A 22990-nucleotide genomic window follows, 5' to 3' on the forward strand; every position below is an offset into this window, starting at 1 on the left:
TCCCCAATCCCCCTCTGCATTCTCCATCTCTGCTCATGGAGCCTATGTCTCCTTTCTGGCAGACCCACTGCTGTGCAGGATATTGCCATCCCTTATGGAATAAAAGCCCCTCCTCAGGTCACCCTGTATAACCTGGCTCTTGTCCTTGGGGTGATGCCAACTGGGCCCCAGGGACTCTGTGTTAATATTGTTTGAACTAAAGCCTCTGACTAAAGAGAAGGGTAAGGGCTGAGAATGGACCAGGTTCATGTTTTAAGCAAGGTCTCTGACATCTTCCCATTCCTGGGGAGTAAGGGGGTATCGTCAGAGACCCCAGGGTGTCCAGAGCTTGGCAGGGAACCCCTGAGGCAAAGAGGGCATAAGAGACCTTGAACTTCTAGCTGATCTCTAGAGTAACTTGGACTTATCCTGGGTATACCCTAACCCAATGTCCAGACCCCTGAACTGAAGCCATGAAGGAATGGCTGTTCCTTCAACCCTGAAAGATTTCTGGATGATTTTCTACTCTTTCATTTATTCAATCAGGAATTTGGGGAATACTTTGATATTTCTGTGATTGAGTAGATAGCTCCATGTCGCCACTCCATGTCCATGAGCACAGATGTCGAGAGGTTGACAGCAATGTGAATGGGGCAAAAGTGGGGAGGTTGGCAGCAGAAGAGAGATGATGGGATGCTGGTACAGTGAGATGTTGGTCTTCCTTGGAGCAGCATCAGTTGTGCGGCAGTGGAGGTCAGTGCAGATGCTAGAGGAGGCCAAGGGACATGGTGTTTGGGGGTGCAGAGTCAGAAGATCTGAATATCTTAGGAGGTAGTTGGCAGAGATGGTAACCAGAATCCACCCAGGTCCCCTTCTATCCTTCCTCCTGGGCCTGCCATGCCAGAACCTCTCAACCTTCAAAGGGAGGTGCCATAGTCTGCAAGAAATTAAGCCTCCATCTGGGCCTGGGCTTCCATGATGGACCACTGTCTGTCCAAGCTAGAGAGCCCAAGACAAACAGAAGAGCTTGTTCCTGCCCTCAGGTGGGCCACAATCTAAAGCAGAGGTGGAACCTCTAACAAACTAGGAGCTGAGGTGATGTTGGTAGTATGTCAATGAGGCTTTCTCATAGTGGATGAAGACAGGACCATCCAAGTAATGGGAGGTATAATCTACAATAACATCAACATTAAAAAGGAAATAAGAAAGTTTTAATCTAAGACAGGAAGGCCTCCCCTTCATGGGACGTCTTCATGGTATTTCTCCACAACATTCTACCCATACATGGTTGAGAATTTCTCACAAAATTGGTAATTATCCTAAATAATGCCATTGGTAAATAAAAGGAGTAATGTGATTGTAGCTAGAACATCAATATGATACATGGGTTATGAAACACTGATCCTATTCCTTGGTTCTCAATTATCCTAAAAACCGAGCATGAATCTAGAATGAAAAGGAACAATAGGACCAAATCCCCAAAAAAGGAAGACTTGGAAAGAAGGGAAAATTGACACCACAAATGGAATCTTCAGTCAGGTCCTCACAGCTTGAGGGCCATAAAGCTTCTCAAGTCCTGAGCAGAGGAAATTTCTGTACAGTCTCTTTTGTGTGTGGCATGTATATTGGATCAGATGTAAGATGGTATTTCAATAGAAGATCTGATATGGTTGAACCTGGACAGAAAGGAGGAATCTGAAGGAAATGTCCTCCAATGAGGATGAATTCACAGTAGGGGGGCTTCTCTGGCTTGTTGATGAGATCTGGGTAATCCTTAGGCAGATTTTGCTTTGATTTTCACATTGCCCATGTTTCAATGACAAACAGTATCACAACTACTAGGCAACAAAGCAGATTCAACAAAGATAGCATCAAAAAGTATTAACCACACTGTGAATTTGCAGAGAATTTGAAAGGCAGATCTTTGATTTGGACAATTTTAACTGACCCAAGAAATTTATCTTTAGGGCTGAGAGGAAGACAGGAACAGGCCAAAAGAACAGGAAATGGACACCAAGACAGAGTGAAGAGAAATATTCCACATATACAATACACATGAAAAAGTGTTCAGAGTAGGGGGTCCAATTATGGATGCAAGTTCCAGGTCCTTAAAATCCCTACACAACCAGTCTCAAGAGAAAAAATACATAAAGTCTGAGAGATCCATTACTTTCAAAAGTAACATGGGTGAAGATAAGTGTACATAAAAAAATCAATACAGGCAACACTGACCTTTTTGCTGCAGGGGGTCTATTTAATAGATTTCAGAGAAAAGGATAACCTCTCCATAGACTGTATCCCATATCAAGACTATTCCATTTTATTCCAGCAAATCAAGAGCCATACTTGAATGGCCTGAATTATTGAGCAATCAATGAGAAATAGAATCTCTGACATCACCAACAAAAAGAAGATACATGAAAGTATTTATCCAAGACATGGAAGATGACCCTTCATTGCATTACATGTGAAAATATGCTAGTTCTTAACATGATTTCCGCATTCAACCATTTCCTGGTCAATAGGCTCTCACAACAAGAATTGCTAATGGCGCAGAATAAATCACAGATAAAAGGAGATCTCTGTCCAAGAAGAAATAAAATTATGGAATAATGTCCATGTACCTCAAACATCAATATAAAGCATTTCTTATGATTCACTGAAAATATTTCTTGGTTCTAATGAATCCTACCAACCAAGCATGAACCCAGATGGAAAAGGAACAAAAGAACTGAACCCTCAAAAATGAAAGCCTTGGAAAGAAAGGGAAATTGATACCCCAAGTGCAGTCTAGTTTCAGGTAGTCACAGCATCAGGGCCACAGAGCTTCTCAAGTTCTGAAGAATAGATATTTATCTACAGAACTTCTGGCAGGTGGTATGCATATTGGATCACAGGTAAAATGTTTTTCGAATAGAATATCTGATATGGTTCAAACTGGAAAGACAGGAGGAATCTAGAGGAAATAAATCCCTAGGATGACAAAATGACAGCGGGAGGTGTTCTCTGATTTTTTGAGAAAGTGTGGAAACCTTGAACCAGATTTTCTTTGGGGGATTTTTAATTTTTTTGCAAGGCAGTGGGATTAAGTGACATGCCCTAGGTCACACAGCTAATTAATTTTTACGTGTCTGAGGCCAGATTTAAACTCAGGTCTTCCTGACTCCAGGGCTGCTGCATTGTCCACTGCACTACCTGGCCCTCCCCAGGTTTGCTTTGATTTTCACATTGCCTAACTTGACTTGACAAAAACACAGGAATAACAACCACAAAGCGCCAAAGCAGATTCAAGGCAGGGAGTATCAAAAACTATCACAAGAAGTCTGAATTTGTAGAGATTTTCATAGGAGGATCTTAGACATGGCTAATTTTTACTGATCCCAAAAGTGTATCTTTAGGGCAGAAAAGAAGAATGGAACAGGAAAAAAGAACAGGACATGGATATCAAGGCAATGTGAAGAGGAATCTCCAACGTAAATGGTGTCAAAAAAAGGAAGGAAGAATTTGTTACTAGAGAGAAGTCTACATTCTCCTGTTAAAATTCCCAAACCTTCCTGCCTTATCATCACCACCACTATCATTTCCTCAGCTCCGCCCTCCCTCCATCTGCTGACACAATTTAGACTTTGCCCCTGGATACTGTTTACCCACAGAGTCTTTCTATTCTGCATCAATGACACAGAACAAACTCTTCTCTGGCCCATGTACTTCTGAGCATCACCAGTTCCATTCTCATCCTATGCCTATGGGAGCACAGATGTTCAAGTCAAGTTCATTTGGAGCCCAGATTATCCTGGCTTCACAAACACACACACACACACACACACACACACACACACAAACACAAAAACTTCCTTTCTAGTCTTTCTCTGAAGTATGATTTCTCCAAATTCTCCTGGAAAACCACAATTGCAGAACCCTCTAGAAAGGCCTCAGAGCTTGGCTTGGAGATGGTCTGAGGGCCATTGGGCGAGACTGCCTGAGAACTCTTCCACAAGACTGAGGGGGTAGGGAGGGCTCTGTTCACCTCCACTATTATTAGGCCATAAGGTGGTCCAAGGCATCACCCTTCACCAATCCCCAAAGTACAGTTATCAGTCTTGGATCTGCTGAGCCACCTGCAGGTAGATATACAAGGAGATGGACCAGGAGTTGTCCTCAGCAAAGGGTCTGCTGGGGGCTGGTGAGGGTTGGAGCTTTTGGACTATATGCCCCCTGGTCATGTAGCCTGTTGCCACTTTGTAGGGTAGCAGAATATCCATAGGCCCTGCACTTATGCTATTTGCTATTTTTTTCCATTTCATCTTTTTTTATATATGTTCAGTCCCCCAGATACGTATTACTTCTGCACCTTTGGATCAACTGCCCCTTATTCGTGTGGCCCCATAGCTGTTGGTTAGGGAAAATGAAAATCCTTAATCCATGGTCTTATCCTGTGTTCCTTCAATTCCATGTTTATTTACAGAAGCCAGTGCGTCTCTTCGTATTTTGAGTCTGCCAGACAATTAGCAAATATGGGTATGAAGACAGGGTAGGAGCTAGGGATTGCCATCCACCTCTGCTCTCCCCATATCTGCAAAGTCCAGGACTCCCCAGGGATGGAGTAAGAAGGGTTTCCCAGCTCATGCTGCCCAGAAAATGTTTCTCTGCATTTACTGTCCTGCTTCCTCTTTAACCAGGGACTTTTGAGGAGACAAGGGGGAGAGAGACAGAGACAGAGATCAGGAATCAGGAAAACACATTATTTGAGACCATCTTTGCTACTTTGTTTAGAACACTGCTCTATTCATGGACATGGAGGAGGGCCAGAATGAATTAGGATTGGGATCTCGGGGGTGGGGACATCTGGGCAGTTACCTATCTGTCCAGCAGTCCTTAGAACACACTTTCTGGAAGAACAGAAGAAAGACCTAATTTGGTAAAAGCTTAGTCTTTTCATTGTACTCACCAAAGACTCCAGTAACCCCTAACAAATGGCATAGAAGTCAGGGGAAAAGGGATGACAATGTTCTTTGGAAAACAATGATCAAAGGCAATGTTTGGCAAAGTATTCGAACATAAATAATATTTTCTTTCCCTTTCGTGTCATTCATGTACCTGAAAATTCCTCCTCCTGGCTGTAAGAGGAACATAGAATGTTGACAAAGAAATTTCTTGGAGTTTCCATCTTAGAGAAAAAAATAAACTATAAATAAGTCATGCCCTCCCCCACCCAAGAAAAATGTCAAAGATGGATCTATGAAATGAAAACTCAATGATATAACTTCTTCCTTAAGGCCACTCTCATTCTTTCGCCATTTCATCATCGTGAGGTGTTTTATTGAGGAGGTTATTTGCTCCCAATGTCCAACAGAGGCTGGAGTTGAGGTGCGTTCAACGACTGGACACTGTGAAACCCAAATATCAGACCTAACATAATTGACCCTTGGCAAACCCCTGCTGCCATGGGATAGATGACTTCTTATACTTTTGTTTACATTGGTCTAACTTCTTTTATCCTCGACACTTTACAAGTGTTTGTTTGGTCTACTTACCAAAGGTTCACTTTTTCATAGACATCTAGAGAGTCGACTGGAGGCTAAGCTTATAAACTGAACTCAGATACTGACAGGCACCAAAATGAGGGTTGCAAACTCTACCCTCTGAGGACCTTGTGTTTCTTGGAAGACCGAGGACCTAGAGATGGCTTTGACATCAGATTGTTCTTGATCAAAAACCCCGGATAAACATCTACCTGCCTCTGCTTTGCTTCTCTGTGTCTAACTTGGACACTTGTCCTATTCTACCTTGTCCATCTTTGAGGACTATTACTCAATCCAGTAGAATGCAAGTCTGTACATAAGCAGACCACTGACCCAGCATTATTGCCAAAAGGCTTTCTTGTACAAGTAATTGGAAGGCTGATCCAGAACAATAGGTTCAAAGTCCCCAGATAGTTTGCTTTGCCACACAGTGGGGATATATGACTTTCCAGAAAAACCCATGAAGGTGTCTGGAAGAGTTGTGATCCTATTACAACCTCCAAAGAGAAGATGCCAATGCTCTGTTTTTGGTTACTCCAAATAAGAGGTTCACAGAGACACTTATCATGAGAGCTCTAGAATCCATTACTTTTGAGGGGCTTGGTTTTCACCAAAACTTTTCAAAAGGAAGCTGTGATCCACACAGGTTACTGAAGCAGTTTTCCCCAAACATGGAGCTTCAAGATGCAAAGAACTGCAACCACTATCATGCTTAAGGTCCTTGCTGAGACAAGGGAAGTATGCATTTCCATCCATTCATCATCCTACAGACGTGTAACATGGCTTGTTTTCACTTAGAACATCAAATAAAGTGAATGAAATGTATCCAAGTTTGTGGCTTTATTGAATGAAAGGCTGAATAAGCATTTACGCAGCTGATTCTATTGGCAAAGCACTGTGGAAAGCATTGGGTTACAAATGCAAGACTATGTTTCCTCTCAGAGATCTTAAATCCTTATTGGGGAGGCAACATTTCGGGAAGGGATTTACTACAATGCATCTTAGAGGTCCCACGATCCTTAGCATACAGCAGAAAAACAGGCGTTGATGCTTCTTTAATGTGATTACTACCGAGAAAATCTTATTTTTGAGATTCACCCATTTACTTTGTCCAGATCTTTGGGGGTCAGAACTTACTTTTCTAGGTCTTCAGCAGCTGTGCCTGTGTCTCAAAAAGACTAATTCTCCACAGGGATTCTCCCAACAGTGATGTTTGGGGAACCTGGGCTGCTCCTCCCCAAGTCTTGGACTGTCTAGATCAGCACCAGAGGGATGATGGTGGTTCAATGCGGTGTTGGTCATTTGAGCCTCTTGCCATATCCTTACTCCTGTCTCCCCCCAGGGGGCCTTCCTACTTCAGCTAGGTTGGCTTCTTCTCTGTCCTGTGGGTAGCAGTTGGTAGGGAGGGTAGAACTCCTTTCACAGGAGTAATTTATTCAGATGAGGAGTAGTAGGGCTCATCTGGAAGTAAAATTTGCAGTTGGGGGCAATTCTGAATCTCCCTCCCAGTAAATGTCACCGGCCCTAGTATCACCTAATTGGTCTGACTTGCTATTCATATTGGACATCAGTGAGGAGATGGCAGTCAGAAGTAAGGCTGACTAGGAGGGGAATTATGACTGATTTTTAAATGATCTATTCCTGATTCTAGTGGCTGTTGAAAGGAACATCCACTAGGCTGACTTCAAATACTTTTACTTCCCTTCCTTCTATGATGTTTAATAAAATGACAGCAGAAAGGATTTGAAGGAAATGTGTGAACTGAAAAGGAAAGGATGCATCAGTTAAGTCTGAAAATATCTGACTGCACATTGCATGGGACATGGTCATCACCTGTTCACACCTCTTAAGATCCTGAAGAGCTGAACATATATTCTAGTCCCTGATGAAGGCTCAGCCAGGTCATCTGACCAGAAATTGTTCACCTCCCTGTTAAGCCTGGAGTGTGTCTCTTTCTGGTCAGGCCCTCTTCTGGGTTGGAAGTTCCCTTTCAGGATGGAGAAAATGACTCCTCCTTATTCCATTCTACTCAGCCTGGCTCCTGTTTTAATCTTTCTCCTTGGGGTGGGGACAAGTAGGTCCTAGGTGTACCTAAAGAATAAATATAGTGTCTGGAAGGAGAATAGGGTAGCTACTTTGAGCATCGAATGGAGCACCAGGCCTGGAATCAGGAAGACTCCTCTTCCTGAGTTCAAATCTGATCTCAGACTCTGACTAGATATGAAACACTGGGGAAGTCACGGTGCCCTGTTTGCTTCAGTTTCCACACTTGTAGGAGATGGAGAAGGAAATGGCCAACCACTTCAGGATATTTACCAAGAAATCCCTAAATAAAGTCCTGAAAGTCAGACACAACTGAAATGACTAAATCAAACCTGGCAGGAGGGTAAGTAGAAGGGCAGATATTTAAGCCGGTGCAAATTCCTGATCCTCAACTTTCTATCCCTGAAAAAGGGGTGGGAGTAGAGGAGAGAATCTACATAGACCCAAGAGACCTGCACAGGACTGTGTGTATGGGTGGGGAAGAGTTGAGGTCCCTGGGGCACAAAGTGGAAGGGCAGCAGGGCAAAGTAAGGGCATGGCTAGAGGCAGTAAGTATGATGGAAGCTTCCACACAGTCATCCTTGACTTTGAGGTACTATTTCTTACAAATCCCTGATCTAAGGGGGGCTCCCAATATAAAGGTATCTGTTAAAAAACTAGGTGGTGACCTGCTCAAGGCCATCTCAGAGGGAAGAAGGTACCAGTGTCCTGGAGCACTTGGGCTGCACTCTGCATTTCTGAAGTTAGTTCTTGACTTGAGATTTAAAGGAAATCAGGTTATGACCCTGCATCTTTCTCCTTTCTCACAACCCGTTTTACCACTCTCCAACCATGCCCCCTTAGAGTGCCTAACCTGTGCCCTTGCAACATGGGTGAGGACCACAATTACATTCTCTGACAGGCTGATCAATAAATTTTCTGGGAGAGCTGAAGAACGTGCAGGAAAGCCCTCTCTTCCTCCCCCACCATGGCCTGTGGTTGAGTGGAAGTGGAGAGTAGGGGACAGCATGGCTCTCAGGAATGTCTTCTCATTCTACTGTTCTGAAAAAAAAGTCTCCCCATAAAAGAAAAGGTGCTGGGCTCAAGCATGTCAGAATAATCTGGGATTTATGGAAAACCTGACTTGGTCATGTGTGTGTTTCCACAGCATTGTGATGTTGGCAATGACATCTGGTTCTCCTCAAAGATACAGTAATCTGAATGAGAGTGTGTCTGGTATGGACAAAACAGAAGGAATCCCAGTGTAAACCTGACATAGACTGGTTTTCTTTGTGTGACTAGGTCCCCACCTCTGTGGTATTAGGGAATGATGAAGATGAAGAAGAGGATGATGATGACATGGATGCAGGGCTGTTGGGACTTTCAGCAGGTCTGATCAGGTAAGCACAACAAACTTGGAGTCCCTCACTTTGTTGTAAGGATTGCTTTCGAACCAGAGCTTATCTTTCACAAATAAAAAGACACAAACACATAATCTGAGACCTTTCCACTACCTTATTTGATGAGCTGAATAAAAGAGATCCTATTACTGATATGTATGATAATGAGTGATGCTGATGTACCCCCGATATCTCAACAAACGTCCACAGGACAGCAGTGGCTGAGGTTCTTTTCTGTTTGAATCCTTGTGTTTGGGGCACTTCTGCTTCACCAGAATTATATCTCCCAGTGGCCTATAGATCAGGGCCTCCTTTGGGAAGATGTGTCTAGCACTTAACTATCCCAAAGGAATGTTCACTGGAGTCTTCTTAAATAACACCTCAGGGAAACCATCTTTGCCCACGGGAAGGAGCAGCCACAAAGGGTGGGGATCAAAACCACCTTTGTTTGAAGCTATAATAAAAGTCAAGTTCACCCAAAGAGCTAGCCATGTAGTCTTCTTTCTGGATGTCTCTAGGAAGCCATCTGGGGCCACTAGTTGTCCAGGTTGACTGGTAAGGGCCTGTGTCACCTTGTTCAAAATCAGCCTATAAATTTCCTAGTGGAGAAAGCCCTTAGGTAATAATTCTGATTTGGTTGCTTACCTCTAAACCTGCAGATCCTTCCCTGAATTAGGATAATTTTTTGAAGATTTGTCCAGGAAGAGTTGGACCTTTGTACAAACAGGTCACCAAGAAGTATATCAGAGGAAGGCAGATTTTCTTCCAGGAAATCTGATCCAGAAAAAGCTGGTATTCCTCTCTAAACTTTGGAAGTCATCTCTAGGCTTCAAGGGAATAAAAGGCCAGGAGGTGATTGGGGAGGGAGGAGGCCTGGAGTCCTCCTATCTGGGCTTGTCAGGATCCAGGTTTTACAGTACCTTGAACATAAAAACCTCCTTTTCAGATTTCTCTCAGTGATTGGTGCCTACTCACCCCCCCCACACACACACACACACTCACACATAGTGAAGAATAGGTCTGATTTCCTACCTCTAAAATCACTATGCCTGGATGAGGAGGAGGCTTTAAAAATAACCTAAGGTTAAACAGAAAAAACCCCACAAATTCATTTCTTTTCTGGTGAAATAGTCTAATCTACAAAACAGAGGACTGTTAGGAAAATGAAACCAAAGGAAAATCTAATTTAAGTCTGAATATATGTTATTAAAGTTTGCCCTTGATAAGAGTAATACAGAGAGTTTGTCATCCTCAAGCTCCCAACCTCATCCTCCTTTGGAAGAATTCCCAAATCTCTGGTAAGATGGACTGAGAGGGCTTTCCCCTTTCCCCAAACCAGGCTGCTCTTTACTTTTCCACAGTGTGATGCACTCTGAGGGTTAAAACACAGGCTTTTGCTCTGCCAGGTCATCTGCCCAGGAAATGCCCACTTCCCAGTCACTGCCCAGGGAGTCTGTGTTAAGCCTGTAGTATGACTCTTTCCAGTTAGACCCCCTGCTGGGCAGGAAGTTCATTTCTCTTATTTGTCCTCAATTGTCAGGGTTCAAGAGGAAGAGTTTCATTAACCATCCTCCCCATTTACACTTACTGAGACATGCAGCATATTTCTGTATTGCTCACCATGCCCCAGATCTGTCAAAAGGAGATCTTTTAATCAGATCATCTAACAAAGTGAGGAAAAGGAGGAGGAAATCATTGGTTGATTTTACTGTTGGTGACAGAAAAGATGTGTCTCTCAAGCAATTAGCAATGTCTAGGGTCTCAGTGAAGTAAGAGTTTGTTCCAAAGGAGGGCCAATCTGACCTGTCCCAAATGCCCAACAGGCCCCTGCATCCATTAGCAGTGGCAGAGGCAGCAGCAACCTTTGACTCTATAGGAAGCAGATCAATGTCTTTCTTGGTTTTCCATTGGGATTCCTTCCAAGGATGCCCCCATGGTTCAAATTCTGAGTTACTCCATTGTATCTTTGTGGATAACCATATGATATTGCTAATCCTAGCTTTCCTGGAAAAGAGATGGTCAAATAAGCTATTTTTATGCAAGGCAATGGGGTTAAGTGGCTTGCCCAAGGCCACATGGCTAGGTAATTATGTGTCTGAGGCCGGATTGGAACTCAGGTCCTCCTGACTCTAGGGCTGGTGGACTATGCACTGCCCCACCTAGCCACCCCTGGAAATCAGTTTTCATATTTACCTGAAATATCTAATTCCAAGATGCTTTCTTGCTAACTTTCAGAAAAGAATTTGATCTGCAGAAAAATACAATAGGTAAAGAATCTCAAGGTGACAGTTATCCCCTGTCCTTCAACTGACATCTTCCTGTTTGCCTCCTTCACAGTCCACAGAGCAGCCAAGAGAGAAGACTTTCTCCTGTAACCAGCACTATCTTCTCCCCTCCCAGGATGTTTAGGGCTCATTTTTCAAAAGCAGAAAGTAATTACTGCCCCCACTCCCCAAAATCCAAATTGTAAGTGAACTGACAAGTCTTCATAGGGCAGTATAGGAGAGTGGCTAGCTTGGTCGACATGATGGTGATGAAAGTGCCAAGAAATTTTCAGATTATCTTCATGTTTCTGCTCAGGTCTCTTCTTCCTGAAGTAGGAGGACTGCCCAGGGGCCCCTGGATGGTAATGCCTTCCACTCCCTGGGAATGACTTCCTATACCTTATTCTGTAGATTAGCGGTGCATCCTGGTCATAGTTTAAAGGTTGTCTTCCAATAGACTCTTCCATTCCCCCTTTAAATTATAAGTGTCCTTAAGGGAAGGTATCTTCTGTATCTAATTTTTGTAGTCTCCCTTGTACCTCATACAGAGACTGGTCCATTATGGTCATCCAGAAAATGCTAGAGGGCTTAGTCCGATAGGATATGGCACTTCACAGGCAAGGATGCTAAGTTCCTGAGATTGCAACAACAAGAAAGGGAGGGGAGGACTTTTGAGCATGGTATATTTAGGAATCTTTCATCATCATTGAATCCACCCCTCACCCCTCCTTAGTCATTCTTCTCCATTGACACCACATGCTTGCCATCTGATTAACTCTTCATGCGACCACCCCTCCCCACCCTTGCAACATCTTCAGAAGGATCAGCTCCCTCAATGGTCTTTTGAATAATTGCAGTTCTCTTCTGGGAAACTCTAAAATGTCCTGGGGCTTGATGCAACAGATACAAATAGGAGCCTTCACAGGGAATCTTCATGTACAGGAATTTCCAGTTTCCTTCCTTGACTTGAATGCTATGCTTCAGAATTCTTCCATTATAGTGGGAAATATTTTGACCTGTTTTAGGTCCCACCTAATGTTTATTGTCAGAAGGTCATAGAAAAGGATTAATTTAGTTTTTATTTTATTTTCCAAAGAATCTTAAGGAATCTGGCTGTATGAATGAGAGATGTATTGTGGTAAAAGAGCTTATAATGTAATATTTTGTTTTATTGAGTTTCATAATGGTTCATCATCAACAGGCAATAAGAGCAGAATAGGATCTTATATTTGTTACATCTTTATTTCTCTTGTGAGAAGGTATCACTGAATATCATTTGCAAAAGTGTGATTGTTCTCTACTAACATCCATTTCTGGAATACCCTCGATTCATGTGCAGATAACTCTCATGAAGATTTTGTACAGATGAATGAGTTGGCATATGGAGTGGCATATAGTTGTTGATGTTCTCTTGGTCATCTTTTCTGGAATCAACAAGGTCTAATTTTTTTCCTCTACAGCTTTGCTTCTCCTCCTCCTTTTGATATCTTGTACATTGGTCCTTATATACTACCTTCCAATATCATTTCTCCTTCCTTCCATTTTATAAAGATTTATAATTAAAACATTTTTAAATAGTAAATACTAAACAGTTTTATTAAAAGTCAAATGTCTTTCTAGATTTACAAATTTGTCTTACAATCAAAATTAAAATGCACCCTCCAAATGTAGCAGGCTATGGTTAAATCCAGCTCCCCTTCATCATCTTGGAGTGCCCCAAATGAGGTACAGAAACAATAACAAATACAAAGAGGAGAGAAAAATGATATCATCAAAAACAATACCTGAAAGAATAATGAAAAGAGCAAATGAAGAAATGAATAAGGAATAAAAATAAAAAGTTAAAAATGACATTATAAAATAGATTACTAAAAAGTAAACTTGAAAAGAAAACATTACAAGATATCCAGAAGCAAATGGATTGTCTGAAAGAATCCTGCATGGCTGGCAAGTTAAAGAACAGAAATGATGGAAGGTCTGGTATTTTAAATTATGCAGGTAAAATTAATGAAAGGGGGGAAAAGATGAAAATGAGTCCAAACAGTTTGGAATAGTTGATGGAAAACCCCTAAAAATCAATGGATACTCTGAAGAATAAAATGGTTTATACAACAGGAAATTTCAATAGTTAAAGAATAAGTAACAATGTAGCAAAAATTTAAATATAAGACTGAAAGATTTGGATTTTTGTGATCATGATAACAGCTAGAAGACAGACCCCAGTGAAACATCCTGAGAATTATCTGTGATGAAGAAATTCATTAACAAAAAAAAAAGAATATGGAAACTACATAACAGAAAATCATAGAAGAAAATTTCTTAGCAGCAATGAAAACAGATGTCAAGGTACAGGTCAATAGACTCCATAGAATCATAAGAGAAGAAACCAGAATTCAATTAAAATACATTTTAGAGAGGATACTAATTTTTTTGACACATACAGGGCTTTTACCAAAAACCGATGACTCTATGCCATAAACAATTTATAAATAAATCCAAAAACCTTAAATATTGACCAAGATGATGGCATGAAGGCAGGAATTCCCAGAAACTCTTCACCGCAAAACTCCAAATGTCATCAAATTATGACTCTAACCAAATACTAGAGGGGCAGATCCCATAGAAAGACCTAGTGAAACAATTTTCTTGCCCCAGATAACTTGGTAGATCCATGGAAAATGGAGAGGGTAGGAGGTGATTGAAGGTAGGGAAGATCATGGGAGAGGGTAATCAGATACAACACACTTCTAAGGAGAGACAGAGTGAAAGGAGAGAGACTAGAATAAATGATAGTAGGAGGAATAGAATGGAGGGAAATACAGTTAACCATAGAAATTGTGGGAAAAAATATTGAAGCAACTTCTCTTATAGACTTATCATAAAGAATACAACCCAGCCCAGAGATAGAGCCAATGGTATCTGAACACAGACTGAAGTACTCTTTTTTTCTCACTTTATTTCTCTTGAGATTTCTCTATCTTTTTTTGGGGGGGGAGGGGTGTATGTTTACTTTCACAACAAGATTATTGTAGTAATGTGAAAAGAAATAAATAATTTAAAAAACTTAAATATTTCCTTTATAGGTCACAATAAGAAAGAAATAGTGATCAGTAAAGGACATAGAAGCAAAAGCTGCAAAGCTAAACAGACTAACAAATCATCTCCTAAATGAGTGGGCCAGCTACTAAATAGATAAATGATGTCTATTGTTATTGTTATCATTAACCTTTATTGAAAATAGCTAAAGCAATCTTTAGAGGTAAATTTATATCCCTAAACCCTTATGTTGACACAAAGGAAAACATGATAAAGTATCTGAATATGAAGTTTAAATAATTCAAAATTTTGGAAATTAATAATTCCCACAAGCACAAAAATGCAAATTTAAAAAAATGAAATGTGAAATAAATTTGAAATTTAACTAATCAACAGAGCGGTTCTGAGAACAATTTGATTGAAAAACCATTAGCTAATTTAATTTTTAAAAAAAGAGAGAGGCGTAGTAGATAAAGCACCAGCCTTGGAGTCAGGAGTACCTGGGTTCAAATCTGGTCTCAGACACTTAATAATTACCTAGTTGTGTGGCCTTGGGCAAGCCACTTAGCCCCATTTGCCTTGCAAAAGACAAACTAAAATAAAATAAAATAAAAAATAGAGAGAAAAACCCAAATTATTAAAATAATAAATGATAAAAGGGAGATAAAACCAATAGAAGTCTAAAAAGAAAATTGTCATGTGTATGCTCGAAAGACTGAATGTTTAAATGAAATGGAAGAAGAGCTATAGAACCATCAAGTATTCATTCACATTAACAGCAAACTGGTAATATAAATAACCCTATTTCAGAAGGAAAATATGAAACAAAATTAATTGTAATAAAGGAAGAAAAAATCAGCTCTAGGACTAAATGCTTTGCAAGTGAATTCTGATAAATAGCTACAAAACAAATTTCCTGCCATATATAAACCTTTAAAAATAAAGTAGACACAACTTTCTATAATAAAAATATTGTCCTGATAGTCAAGTTAGGGGAAAAAAATCAAAGCTAGAATGGGAATTATAAAGTTGTAGTACTAATGAAAATTTACAAAAGATCAATAAAATAGTGGCAAAGAAATTAAAGTAACATTAAAAAAATTCATCTCTTTTTAACTAAGTTGTATTTATACTAAAATTCCAAGTATGATTCAAGAGGAGGAAACTAATTAGAATATTAAATTATATTAATGAAAATAATAAATATGATATGATTATGCCATTAATTTACATGAATATATGTCAAAAAATCATATATCAAATATACAACCATCAATGTCCAAAAACTGAAAATCACAGGAATGAAAGGATGTTTGTTTAATATGATGAAAATATCCTCTACAGTGTCTAAAATGAAGAGCTAGTATTATCTGTAATGGTAAAACATGGAGTTTTTGCAGTAAAATCAGGAAAGAAACTGATATGTCTATCATCTTCATTATTCAAAGAGTACCGGAAATGCCAGTTATCACAATAGGACAAAAATGGGCAAAGAGTAGATAAAATTATCTCTCTGAGTAAATAATAAGATAGTTTACTTAGAGAACTCTAGAGAAACAACCAAAAAAAAAGATGAGGGCTTCAGAAAAGTAACAGAATACAATCAAAACATTACTAATTCCCAGGTTTTGCCTTCAAAATGGCAAATAGAGGAAAAGAAAGGGGGGGGAAATGACATATTGGCATAGCTCCAATTCATTTTTAGTTGAATATTTTGGTAAGAAGCATGAAGTCACCCCATGTCTTATGAATTGGAGATTCAATTATTGACTTGATTCCCCAAAGAGGCTGACTGTACAAACTTATCTACTGCAGTAATTCTATATTCATTCTACTTCATAATGTGTTGTAGTAACCTGTGATATTTAAAAGCCATAACTTTAGTCTTGGCAGTGTTTGCACCATTAAATGAAGACAATGCTCTGGTTAACAGCCATTTTTGATGTTGGTGTTGTGTTCTTAAAATTAAAGTACACAGGTTACACTTTCTGAAAACAAATGGTAAATTGGGAAAGTGTGTTGCAATATATGGTATCAGTTACCTGGCACCCAGGGCGCAGGGCTCTGGGTTTGTAAAGGTTTCGTTTAACCCACGGCCTGGTGGGAAGCCGGCCCCTCACCATGTCTCTGAGTCCCAACCCAGCGGGGTTTTCTGTTCCATCATTGTGTGACCCTCCAGGTTTTCCAGTTCTAGTCCCTCCCAGACCGCCTGAGGAGCTGGCACAGTCCATATCCCAGAATGAGTCTGACTTACTCCATCTCAGGTGGAAGGGTGTTTCCTCCGAAGGAAGAGTCAAAGTTGGGCGGAGCTTTCTGGGGGCCAGGAGGAGGTGGGGGGCTGGAGCCAGTTAAAGCTTACACCTAACAGTGTAGCCTCTGGCAACTTGAATTTGGTTCTGCCTAGGAGGAATCATTATTCAGACTTGGGAAAGCAAAGATGGAAATAAAACCAAAATTTATTAAAATATACTGGTATTGGCTTTGTATGTTTGCATTTCCTTCTGTGTTCCTGCTGTTAAAGTAAGATTAATAATCTTTACTTACATATTTGCATAGTTTGACTATCAGGACAATATTTTTATTGGAGGACCTTGGTATTGTGCCTTCTTTGTTTTTGAAAGTTTATGTACGGCGGCTAGGGGGCACAGTGGATAGACGACTGGCCCTGAAGTCAGGAGGACCTGAGGTCAAATGCACACTTAATAATTACCTAGCGGTGTGGCCTTGGGCAAGTCACTTAACCCCATTGCCTTGCCAAAAAAAAAAGGAAAGTTTATGTAGCATAGGGATTATTTGTTTTGCTGATGTTTGTTTAAAAGCACTTGTTAAGTCTGGTTCCAGAGTTATTGTTTTTTCCTCTCTTATGGGAGGAAACAGGTTTTCTTGATGCTGTTCTGTAATGGTTCTTGTCTTACCAGTGTCATAAAATTATCCTCAGTTGTCTTTGCAGGATCATCTCTTTCCAACCCATCCCCCCACGATTAAATATATACCAGAACTCTGGTCTGAAGTCTCTTTAGAGGCAGCTGGTGACCTATTGAACAAATTGTCACTCCTGGAGGTAGGAAGAGACTGACTTCCACTCCAATCAGGCACTTCCTAGCTGTATTACCTTGGGAAAGTCACTTTATCTCTGTTTCTCTCATTTTCCTCAACTGTAAAAGTGGTTCCTACCTCCTGAGGTTATTGTGAGGATCAAATGAAATCATATTTGTTAAAGTGTTTAATATATAAATGTTTCTTTCCTTTGTTTCCCCAGTTGTCTCCCTATACTCTCTTTGTTGGTGATTTCATCAGTCCCCATGGCTCCCGCCATAATATCTATGCAGTTCTGAATCTTTGACACACTGAGTTCTCTGAATTCCATTTCTACCTGGATGCCCCCTAGGCATCTCAAACCTAACAGACAGCAGGCAGAGCACTCTAGGTTTGGAGCCAGAGGTCAGAGTTCAAAGCCTTCTTCTAAACACCTACCAGGTGTGCAACTTAAAGCCAGTTACATGAACTCTGTCAGTCTTGGTTGTCAATCTGGAAAATGGGCATGACAATATTAGGATATACTTCTGAGGCCTGAATGAGCTAGCATAACGTGCCCGGTGGTGAAAACACTATAGAAATGGTATCCATTTAATATGTGGCCCAAGAGTTGCTTTGGGGTTACCTATGTTTCCTGCATAGGCTGCTTCATTTCTAAAACTTTCATTTGAGATCTTTCTGGATAAACAAAGCTCTAGGTTCAGAGAGCTGCCATCATGATACCCTTTAAATCCATGTCAACGTTGTCATTAATATGTTGCCAGGGCACAATACACAGGAATTCCAGGCACAGAAAGATGAGTTGCAGTGGGTAACAACATCTGAAAAAGTCCACACACATGCTTTTTTAGTTCTGTCCTTTCACCTTTGGATAGGGCATCAAAACTCCCTTCACAAAAACTCCCTGCACAAGAGAATGGGGCTGCTCACTGCCCCTGAGCCTGGTCTATTCTTAACATCTTTTGCCCATTTGAGGAACATTAATCTTTTGCAGCTGATGTCCAAGTAGTCCAGTCTGTCTGAAGCATAGGGTTCATATGGGGGAGGGGGAGTGGAAGATAAGGATGAAAAGGTGGGGGGGGCGGCACATTGGAGAGCCTCCAATGCCAGGTACAGGGGTTGTGGAGGTAGGTCATAAGAGCCTGAAATGTTCCTCTTTCCACAGCACATTGGACAGCTTCTGACCCATTGAATGCTACTGAGCCAGCAAGAACACAGGAGGGAGCTTGCCTTAACTAGCTCTTGTCTAACTGATCTTCCTTCAGAAGAAGAAAAAGCTCTAGATTTGGAGCAAAATCTATTCAAATCCTAACTGACTATAATCCATGGCATCTTGGGCCAATTACATATCCTTTCTAGGCCCCAGTTTCCCCATCTAATGGAAAATGAAGGGGTTGAGTCAGATGACAGGAGAGAAGCAGCATCAGGCAGTGAGTAGAGCCCTGATTTTGGAGTTAGGAAGACCTGGGTTCAAATTCCAACTCAGACACTAAGTAGCTGGATGACTGTGGACAAGTCAGTTCCCTTCTCTGGCCCTAGGTTTCCAGAAGTGTAAAATGAGAAATTTGGCCTTGATGTCTGTAAAATCCCTTCTGCCTTTAAATCTGACCTTTGAACCACTAAGGTCCCTCCTGCTAGTTCTAAAACTGTAATCCTGTACTCCTTTCCAAGTTGGGCAGAGCTGAGGGCCACTCAGTCATTGACCACTGTGAAGTTTCTCTTTAGACAAGAACAGCAAACTGCCAAGTTGTCTACCTAACTGCTTCAGAGGTGGGGGGGGGGGGTTCAGCTGAGGAAGAGGCCAGAATTAGGTCTTTCTCACCCTCTTCAGTCATGGCCTCTCAGAACCCTCCATCTCAGGGCAGGAAGGATACTTGCCATCTCTATCATACTCTAGGCCCTCATTTTGGGCCCCTGAAAACTCTTCCTCTGTGACTCTGACACTGGGCTTCTCTTATCCCTGGAGAACCATGGGAAAGTTCTCAGCCCTAATTCTCTGAGCAAGATCCAGGAAAAGTCCACTGTCCTGATTTCTCACTGATATGAGTACTGTGGGGTCACTGCATCAAAAGTAGGTCCTCTCAATGAGAGGAAGAAACCAGTCTGGAGAGCCCAACAGGAAAATCCAAGTGAATTAAAATTGTATTTCTCAGAGTCTAGCCTGCACACGGAAGGACAGCCCACTGAGGAAGCCCACCATGGCTACCTATGAATTTGGACATGAGTAGGGTTCAGAATTAAAGTGGAGGAATAGAATGGGCCAGAATGTATTTGGGAAACTGTATAGCCACAGGAGGTTGGCTGAGAATGAAAAATGAAAAAGGAAACACGAGACATCCTGAAGCTTGCCAAATTCCCTAGAAATTTAAGGAATCTATAGGGACCCCCCTCCCGCAATACAGCCAGTAATTCATCTCTGAGATAGCACTTGTCATTGACATTGGATAGCACTTAAACGTTATCATGGTACACTGTCCACGTTATCTCAATGAGCTCCACAGCAGCCCTGTAGTCGTGTTTAGAAGATTGACCTAAGGATCAGGGAGGTTAACAGATATAACTAGGGTCATCTAATTAAGAAGCATCAGAAGAGAAGCAGAATCTGACCCTAAGTTTCTTCTGATTTCAGAGCCAGCTACTTCATACCACCTCATAGAAAACTTGTGCCAGCATATGAGAGAGTTGCAATTCAATTCCATTTCAACATTTATTAAACATCTATGAGCTAGAGCAAAGCACTAGGTTCTGGAGATACAAACATCAGTGCTGCCAAGGAGCTGGCATCCTCCTAGAGGAAAAGAATAGTAGCCAACATTGAGCTAGTGGTTCCTGTGTGTCAGACAGTATACTAAGTGCTTTATAATTATCTTTTTATTCAGTCAGATTTGAGATAAGTGCTTTTATTGTCCTTATTTTACAGATGAGAAAACTGAGGCAGTGGCTAAGAAGGACGAGCACACAAATGGGATATGATCTGTGTCAATGAGGAAAGCTGCCCTTCCATGATGTCACTGGCTCATCATCTACTGTCTTCAAGTTTTGCAAAAATGGGAAGAAAGCCAGACTTGGATTCAGGAGACCTGGGTTTGAATTCTACCTCAAATACTTGCTAGCTGCAAGGACATTGAGGTCTCGGCACCTCAGTTTCCTTTTGGGTAACATAATAAGCAATGCAAAACTTACCTTACAGTATTTCTGTATAAGGAAAGTACTTTGGAAAACTTAAAAGAGCTCTAGGAATGGGAATGGGAGTGAGTTGGGGTTTGGATCATCTAGGCCTTCTCAAAGTAAGCTCAGAAAATGGGAGCAGAATATGGGATTGGGAGGGTCCAGTCCTGTAAGCAAGTAGCATGGTCAGACTTGGCACTAGCTCCCCCAGGAACCATTTGACTTGAGAGCAGGAACTGTTCTTTCCCCATTTCCCCAGTTCTTAGCACAGAGCTTTGCAAATACATAAAAGATATAAGTTCATTTGCCCTGAATAGCAAGGTAAGACAGATGGAAGAGCTTTTAGAAAACAGTGTTGGGAGACAAGCAAACTAAGGGAAAAGGGTGTATGTGTGCCTATATAAGCATATGTATATTATATATATATATAATTATATATAATTATATATAATTATATATGTGTGTGTGTGTGTGTGTGTGTGTGTGTGTGTGTGTTTTAATGGGGGGAGGGGTAAATTGACCCAAGGCCTGCCATTGGTTCCTCCACTCAGATACCTCTGGGATAATTGAAAAGGTAACAATATAAAGCCTGATGATGTGGCATGATGTCACTAAGACAACAGTAACTTTACAAAGCTAGGTGTTTTCTCTTCACTTCATTGCTGGAGGGGTAAAATAAGGATGGAGTCCACAGCAGAAGATGTATTATCCCCCCAAATTCATCAAGTTAATCTCTCATCACCTGACCGAGGGGAGTCGGATGGCACTGCTTTGACCCCATTGACTCCGAAAGTCAAAGTGTCACTACCAAGGAAGATACCACACCAACACCTGAAGATCAAGAAAGAAACTCAACCTCTGAAATAGATGACATGCTGACATGCAGGAAGAAAAAAACGATGTGGACATGGAAGAAATAGATTGGTCGGAACAGAAGACACAAGACTCCGAGCACTGAAAAAACCTGGTTTTGGACACAAAAGAAAGAGAAGATTGTCCTGGGAAGAAGCAAAACTGAAATTGTGATGTAAGTCTGATTTTCGACACAAAAGAAACCACTTTGCAAGCATGGAGTGAGCTTGAGGGGGCAAAGTGGACCATGAAGAAAATCTGGACTGCAGTACAAGATAAAATGGGTTACCAGCATGAAAAGATCAAGTTCCCAAGTCACATAAGAACTCATAGGAATTGGAATAAACAAGGAATTCAATAACCCCCTATCATTGACTTGAACAGGTTTTTTGTGTCAGAGGTTGGGGGAGGTGACACTATGGTCAGATGAGGTGAGGCCAGGTTTGGGGTAGGTGATACCAGGGTCAGGTGAGGTGAGGCCAGAGTTAGTGGAGGCAGCACTTGGGGGGGGGAACTGGGAAGAAATGACCCTTTGTCCTGGGGTGGTGGGGGAGAAGAGGGAGGAGGATCCTGAGGGTCTTTTTATTTCTGTATAAATGTCGAGATGATGTACAAGGTCATTATTATAAAGCCCTCATTTTAGGAAGGCCCAGGTAATCTAAGACCCACACTCAAAGTCCATTGCTATCATGCTTCAAGGTTGGCAAAGTCTATTCTGGATACAGTGAGGAACTTTAGGGTCTGGGGACAGGCTGTTAGAGTCATCAAGAGATCAAACCTGACATTGGTGGATTGAGGGACAACTTGTGAACTCATGGATTGGATTGTTGGCACTTTAAGTTATATCAGGGTAGGGGGATGGTTGGTTGCCACTATACAAAGGAGCCAAGAGAGAAAAGAAAGCCTTGCTTTTTGAGTTATTGAAAATTATATTCAAAATCCTGGAGCTGTTTCTTTTATTTTTATGACCATTCTAGGAAAATCTAGTTCTGGAAAATCAACATTATTTTAGATCTCTACACTTAAGTGTGACCTTTAAGACCTTTAGGAATGATAGGTTTCCAGGTATCATTACCACTTTCTCAGTGTCTCTCTCTAGCAATTCTCCCTTCTCTTACCCCTTATCTAATTTTCTGCCAAGATTAGGTGATGTCCTAAGAGTTTTGAGACAGGAAGAAAGTTGAGTCCAAAAAAGCCATGATAACTTTCTCTCAAATGATATAGGGCATAAATTATATCAGAAGAGGGTAAAAAGTTCAACCCTTTTGTAGGCATGGTGCTGCCAATTTCTGGCCCTAAGATTTATGCACAATCATTGCTGTAGTCAGAAGCTGATCAGACATTCAGCACCTGTATGTGATCACCTCCCCTGCCTCATGTTAAACTGCTAGAAACACAACTCCCAGCATCGCTCCCACTCTCCCTGTCACTCTTTGCCTCTGTGTCTGTCTGGTTCTTTCTCAAGCTCTCTTTCAATCTCTATCGCTCTTGTCTCTTAATTTCTCTCTTTTTCTCAATCTTTCTCTCAATCTCTATCAACCTCTCATTATCTCAATCTCTTCTCTCTTTCAATCTTTATTGTAAGTGTCTTGTTTTCTAAATCTCTGTCTCAGTCTCTCTTAATCTGTGCCAACCTTTTTCTCAATCTCACTTGTCTATTTCAATGTTCTGTACTCTCTCAGTCTTTTTCTAAATCTATCTCTCAATCTGT

General features: G+C 41.2%; 1 pseudogene; it reads left to right on the plus strand.

The window, feature by feature from the left end:
- The first annotated feature begins 572 nt into the window (after positions 1-572).
- LOC141504129 (G patch domain-containing protein 2-like) overlaps positions 573-22990 on the plus strand; it is a 51540-nt pseudogene continuing 29122 nt past the window's right edge.

This window comes from Macrotis lagotis, unplaced genomic scaffold (assembly GCF_037893015.1).
Source record: "Macrotis lagotis isolate mMagLag1 unplaced genomic scaffold, bilby.v1.9.chrom.fasta BILBYCTG245, whole genome shotgun sequence".
Taxonomy (NCBI): Eukaryota; Metazoa; Chordata; class Mammalia; order Peramelemorphia; family Peramelidae; genus Macrotis; species Macrotis lagotis.